At 41.5% G+C, this 6,376-nt stretch overlaps 1 long non-coding RNA gene across 3 annotated transcripts; it reads right to left on the bottom strand.

Annotated features, from left to right (window-relative positions):
• Positions 1-1,415: 1,415 nt before the first annotated feature.
• Positions 1,416-4,050, bottom strand: LOC136539010 (uncharacterized). 3 transcript variants are annotated; one of them, XR_010779520.1, is made up of 4 exons: positions 3,694-4,050; positions 2,154-2,678; positions 1,882-1,985; positions 1,416-1,791 (listed from the first exon to the last, which is right to left on the bottom strand). It is a non-coding gene; the product is annotated as an uncharacterized lncRNA (long non-coding RNA). The 3 variants fall into 3 exon arrangements; XR_010779521.1 differs by having other exon boundaries at positions 2,154-2,337; XR_010779519.1 differs by lacking the exon at positions 3,694-4,050 and having other exon boundaries at positions 2,154-3,517.
• Between the last annotated feature and the right edge of the window lie 2,326 nt (positions 4,051-6,376).

Genomic DNA, 6,376 nt, shown 5'->3' with positions numbered 1-6,376 from the left:
CGGATAGTGCGGCGTCGCAGGCTCACCAACTCTACTGTATAGACCGTTCCGTGCGTTGCAACAGGAACAAATAATGCCATGATAATTTGAGCACGAACGTGTTGTATTGTTACAAAAAAAATGATAATGCGAGCGTGATGTTTGTAATGTACAATACTATAAATTGAATTTTGTACATGGCTAAAATTCTCATTGATGGTTTGCAATCATCAAGGTATGCATTTATAGTATTGTATATTTGTGTATGTGCACATAAAAGCTCATATCACCATAACAAGATTAATTGATTTCTCATCCTTTTAGAACTAACCATCTCTTTAAATTATCAATTTGCTTTATACCAAGGCCACCCTTCTTCATATTTTAGATAATAACATGCCTTCAACCATATACCCCTAGTATTGAATTATGATCTAGTTTGGTATACCTTTGACGCTTTGAAACTGAAATTTTAGAACTGAAATATCATTTGTGTATATGCAAATTTTTGGGTATTTGCATATTAGAACTGAAATATCATTATCGATTTTTTTTACAATAGTGCAAAATGGCATTGTTGACTTTAAATTTCAGAGACTAACAAATCAAAAGTGTACTAATAGATTGGGCTGAATGAACTCTATTATTTTCACCTTGATGGCGCCGGCCGACATGCACGTGCGGCATGCACGTGAGTCAATAGCTAATTGTTAAGATTCTTGGAGGAATAACAATAAATGTCCAAGGATATTTCTACAATGCATGATGATACAATTACATTGCCCAAATATAGTTGTGGGGATAGTTCATTATTAACCTATATATATGGAGAGAGTGCAATTTTTTCCATCATCCTCACTTGATCCCCCAAGCCAATTGGGTCTTCCGTGACCTGAAAGACAACCAGATGACATATATTTCAACCTAAAAAGCTAGAACTGAACTCAGAAATATATAGTTACAAAAGCACATCGTAAGTCAACATTCATTGTGACTAATTGACTATTCTCGGTACATGCTTAAGACATTTCTTTCATGTAAGAGGTTTGCACGATTTTGTGTTGTATACAATGGATAATTCTTCCCAGACTATTAGACTAATATGATGGCATGACTGATCACACAACAGATTTCTGATATATTACCACCAAGCAGCTCATCCGAACAACAAATAAGCCAAAATAAATCAAACCTTATGAAATAGCTGGCCCATATGTTGCAACAGAAAAACATTTATGTATGGTTGTGGATATAGCATTCATGTGATGCCATCAAGAAGAGATACAGAGAACTCCATTGAACTTTCATGTGATCCTTCTGTTACTACATGGGCAATGCATGTATTTTTTGATATCAGTGACATATATGACCACAAAAATATTTGTCCAGAGCACAATTAAGCCTATGCTCGTGGAGCTAAATTTTTTTCACCACAATAAAATCATACAAGGACTGATCGTGATGCAAATCAAACCAAAAGGAGAATTTATTTTAGTTATGAAACATAGAATTTCTAAGTTCATCAAAAGACTGCTTGGATCAGTTGTAAATCAAATAGCTCCATACTGGTACTTGGCCATAACACCCAGAAAAATAATCGTTGCATTAGCCCACTTTAACATACAACAAAAGTCAAGCTTGTCCTCACTTCGTTGCTCGTGGTTCAGTCTCTTCTGAGTCCGGACTCGTCTTGTCTACCATGGCCAGATCTCCCTTGGTCTTGGAAACTCCATGTCTGTACTGTCCATCTTAATTAACTTACAAGGCTGAGCCACCATGGCTTTGTTTCCTACCCAAACAGCGAACTACAAGCTGAAATAGTGAAGGTATTGAGAAAATGGTATACGAGATATTGATATCAGGCTATCAATGGGCTACGTTGTGTCCTCTTCAAGACCATACCCTTCTTGATGGATCTGCAAAAACCGAGTTCAGATCTGATGAAGGTGGACAGTAAGTCTTCCAGGTACAAACATCTTGGAGAGGAAGTCAATCTCGACTATTGCCTGCACCACAGGGGAAGAATGGTCAGAAACATCAGCATGTATCATCAGTCATCAAGGTGGACCGACAATCAATTCTGGTTTTTTTGTTCTTACTTCTACTTTCAAAAATTCTGCACAAATAAAAGTTGAGCCGTGAGCTCTCACTGGCTCACTTCAGTGCATTCGTACCTGTTACTGAGGATGGCGTGGAGGCTGGCGCTCATTTCCTACTGTGGCAAGAAGGCACCGCGCTTGATGTCCGGCTGTAGGTAGTTCATACACTGGAGCCCTTGCTCTTAGTTTGGCTCTTTATTTGTTCAAACACAAGCTTGCAGTGCATCAATAAATGAGTGGACCTGAAAGTAACTAAAATCTACCGAAAAAATAAAATGAGAAGGATGTCAGTCCTGAAAGTGCAATAGGAAAGATTTTCTCTATAACTTTAGGCACATTGTCATACTTTCAAACAAGGGAGCTGAGCAAATCGGAGCAACAGATCTTTCACACCACTACAGGTAAATCAGATCATAAGCAACAGATATTTCTAGCATACCTACAGGAACTCACGTCCTTATGAATTCTGACCATCGAAACTGAAGTTCATAAGAAAGAAAAGTTTCTAGGCATGTATTTCATGTGGTCATGTCCAATAATTGCAGCAAGCAAATCACAACTCCGGTGGACGCTAGCACTCCAAAGCTAAACTGCACACAGCTGAGCAAGAAATAGAGCATAGTCCATGATTAAACAGAAACTTTAGAGGCCTTTATTCAACAAAAATAACTATGGAAAGACAGACCAGATTAAAAATAATACGGACACAATGCAACTCTTGAAATCTCAATTCAGAATTGCAGATAAAAAAACACTCAATAGATCACATGATCTGATCATTCCATCAGTCACTGTTGTTGACAGTGGCGTTGAAGATATTCATGGTTTTGATTGGAAAGTTCAGATTTCTTTATTCAGTATCTGCACATAAACACTGGACTATAGGAGTAGCAAACCTACGAAAAGAGAGGAGCAGCATGGCAGATATATATCAGAACCTCTTTAAAACTGAAGGATGCATGGTTAAAAGTGAACAGGTTAGAACCGGTAACAAAGTGACAGGACCAGCATTTGGCCCTAAAGTTTTTTTCCAGCATGCCACAAATAAACGGCCAGCTGATCCTTGAGTTGCTTCTCAATGCATCATGTGCAAGGTGATAAGATGAGTCTACTCTATGGGGGATTCAGAGGTAAAGCAAAACCAGTAGCAGGTCTTGTACATAGGCACAATTTTTTAATATCCTTCTGCATCAATCTCCAAACTACAACAGTTGTTAGTTCCCCTGTTCAGTTGACAGAACTGCTAATTCAAATTTGGCAAATTGCAAACAATTTTGGCCATTTTTGGATTCGGAATTTTTTCAGTTCTGCACCAAACAAAATCCTGAACAAACCATATAAATTTCTATATGGATTATATATACGAAAACTGAAATCCACTGGGATAATTAATGACTGTAAACTACCAGATCAGCAGAATTCGAGGTTTAGTTGTCAACTACCAGATCATCTTACGATTATCTTTAGTGGTTTAGTTGAAATTCACTGAGATAATTAATGACTGTAAAATAGGAACCGTGCCAAAGGAACAGCAGCGATCATCTTACGACCATTCGATGAGTAGGGAAAGTTGAAGCAAAAAAGGTCTATCAGTGGCAGTAGAGGAAAGGCACACCTGATTAAGCTTTAGTTTCATGGGGATCGTAAACCACACTTGCGGACGGAGTATGCGAACGGCGTGATGTTCCGATGAACGATGATGAGTATGCGAGGAGCCGCTGGACGTGGGGCGCGATCAACGTTAGTGCGAGGATGCGGGCTGGTGGCGGCGGTTGCAGGGACTTCGCGATGGTGGGGATCGCTCTGGTCGACGCGGTTGCAGGGACTTCGCGACCAGGCTGCGGGATCGGGGAAGGAAGGCAAAATTCATTGCGGTGATTGTACGGCGTGGACTTGCAGTGATTGTGCGACGTGGACTTGCGATGATTGTGCGGGATCGGGGCTTTCCTTGCGCGGCGTGGACTCGCTGTCACGGGGCGAGCGGCACGGGATCGCATGGGAAGGCGGACTGACGGAGCGATGGATTGTCGCGACGAAACCAATCCTTCGCGTGCTTTCCTTCGAATGACGTCGGATTTTATTCATGGAGTTGGATCGCACGGGCCGGCCGGACAAAGGTGAGGCAAAATTATGTAGCACAGAGAAACGGTGTCTTCTCTTTAGTCTTTTTAATCACGAGACATATACTAGTATGGGTAAAACGTTGTGTGAACCATCTTCTTTCCCATTCTTATATCAAAACTCCGTATTAAAATCAAAAACTTTTCCTATTGTATATTTTTCCCTGCCGTTTTTAAGCACCTTAGGGAAAAGATATGTTTCTGGGCGAAAGCCCGGCCTTAGATGGCTCTAAGACCAGCGGCGATGGCGTCTATGTCACTGCCATGGGCGTCCTCCCCTTTTTGAAGGCGTCGCTGAAGAATCGGCCTAGTTCCTGTCATCGGTTCCTTGAGGAGTCTCTCACTGTGCCTGCTGCGCTTCATTTCCACTCGCTTTTGGTCTGTCCTGCAGCTGTTGACCTTGCTCGGTTTGTTGTCGTGGATATCGTAGCGGATGCTTTGCCGCCGCTGCTTATCCCCCGGCAGATGCTTGGCCGCTGGTTGGTTCGTTGGCGGATGCTTTGCCATCGTTTGGTTTGTTGGCGGATGCTTTGCTGCCGTTGTCGTTGGCCTCCTCTCTGGGAGATGCTTTGCTCCGAGAGTGACCTGGCCCTTCCACCGCTATGGATGCTTTGCCGTAGTGGGTGTCTTCGTTTCTTCTCCGGCGGATGCTTGGCCGCTGGTTGGTTCGTTGGTGGATGCTTTGCCGCCATTGGGTTCATTGGTGGATGCTTTGCCGCCATTGCTGTTGGACGTTCTCCTGTGTAGGCGACCATTGCGATGTTGTATCCTTTTTTGTTATAGGCTCAGTTCATAGGATTTAGGTGTCGTGGGCAGTCGCCATCTTTTGTATCCTTTTTTTTCTTGTTCTTAGTTTCTACTCCAGGTCACTGATCACTAGTTTGGTGGTTTGGTGGTTTGTAATATGTGCTATGAGGGTTCTCTCGTAGCTACGTCGTATAATTCTCTCTGCTTAATGAAAAACGGGCTATATTCCCCCATCGTGAAAAAAAAGATATGTTTCTCTAGGTTTAATTGACAAAACCATGAAAATCACAAAAAAAATAATTGACAAAACCGTAGGGAAGCTGCTCTTTCCCTAGGAATTTCCTTGCTTTCGTCAGGATGGGTCGAAGGAATGGACACGGGCCGAACCACGTTCGCGGCTTGGTGCCTGGGTGTCTTAATTCCTTAGGAAATAGACAGAAATCCTAGGGAAATACTAAACCTAAATCTTGTACCTACAAATTCCCCCATGCACAATTTCTTCGTGCCACCCGCGGTTCCCTTCGCGCCGTGTCTCCTGTCACTCCACACCACACACTGTGCGCCGCCACAGCTCCCTCCGCGTGTGGCATAATAATACTATAATAATACTTTTACATCTTACCTCAGCTCATCACTTTTGTGTAATATCTTTTTTACTATTATGTGGCATGTACTCCTTCTGTTCTAAGTATAAGATGTTATGACATTTTTAAATATGTAGTTTTTACTATGTCTTTTTGAACAAGAATATTATCTCACATGGAGAAATCTTAGTTTTCACTTAGGCTTCAATACAAAATGCTCAGTTGACTTAGATCCATATCTCGAAGGCTTTAGTCGTCATGAATTTTGGAGAGTAATTTCTAGTCAAAATGTAATTGGCAAGTTTCAACCTCGAAATATGAATATTCATCATCCGACTTTGAGGTTCATGCATCGATGGATTGCCATAACTTTGTTTGCTAGATAAGACATAAGATTTGTTTATCATGCTGAAATGCAACTGCTCTATGACATGCTTAAAAAGATTAAAGTTGTTCCTATAAAACAAATATTTAAACATTGGTTAGAAACATTCAAGGCTTCTACATCTATTTCTTGCACATCCCTTGTGGCACGTATTGCCACTAGTATTGGTGCATTGGACGGACAAGATATGACATACATCTCTACTCCATGCATGAATATTAATGAGCATTACTTGATGCAAGGGCATCATTTGAAATATGATGATGTAGGGAATCTTATATTTTTCTTCCCGGGATATACAAATGAGATTCCGTTACCTAACCTAGAACTTTCTTTGTATAAGTCCTCGGAGCTAACCTTCGCTCTTGTCATGCAAGAGGAAACACACAGGAGTTCTGTTTCTCGCAGGTCGACACGGAGCATGACCAGGAATGAAGCAGGCAGCTCTCAACAACCACCGCC

This window comes from Miscanthus floridulus, chromosome 2 (assembly GCF_019320115.1).
Source record: "Miscanthus floridulus cultivar M001 chromosome 2, ASM1932011v1, whole genome shotgun sequence".
NCBI classification, from domain to species: Eukaryota; Viridiplantae; Streptophyta; class Magnoliopsida; order Poales; family Poaceae; genus Miscanthus; species Miscanthus floridulus.
This window is presented reverse-complemented; position numbering and strand designations above follow the sequence as displayed.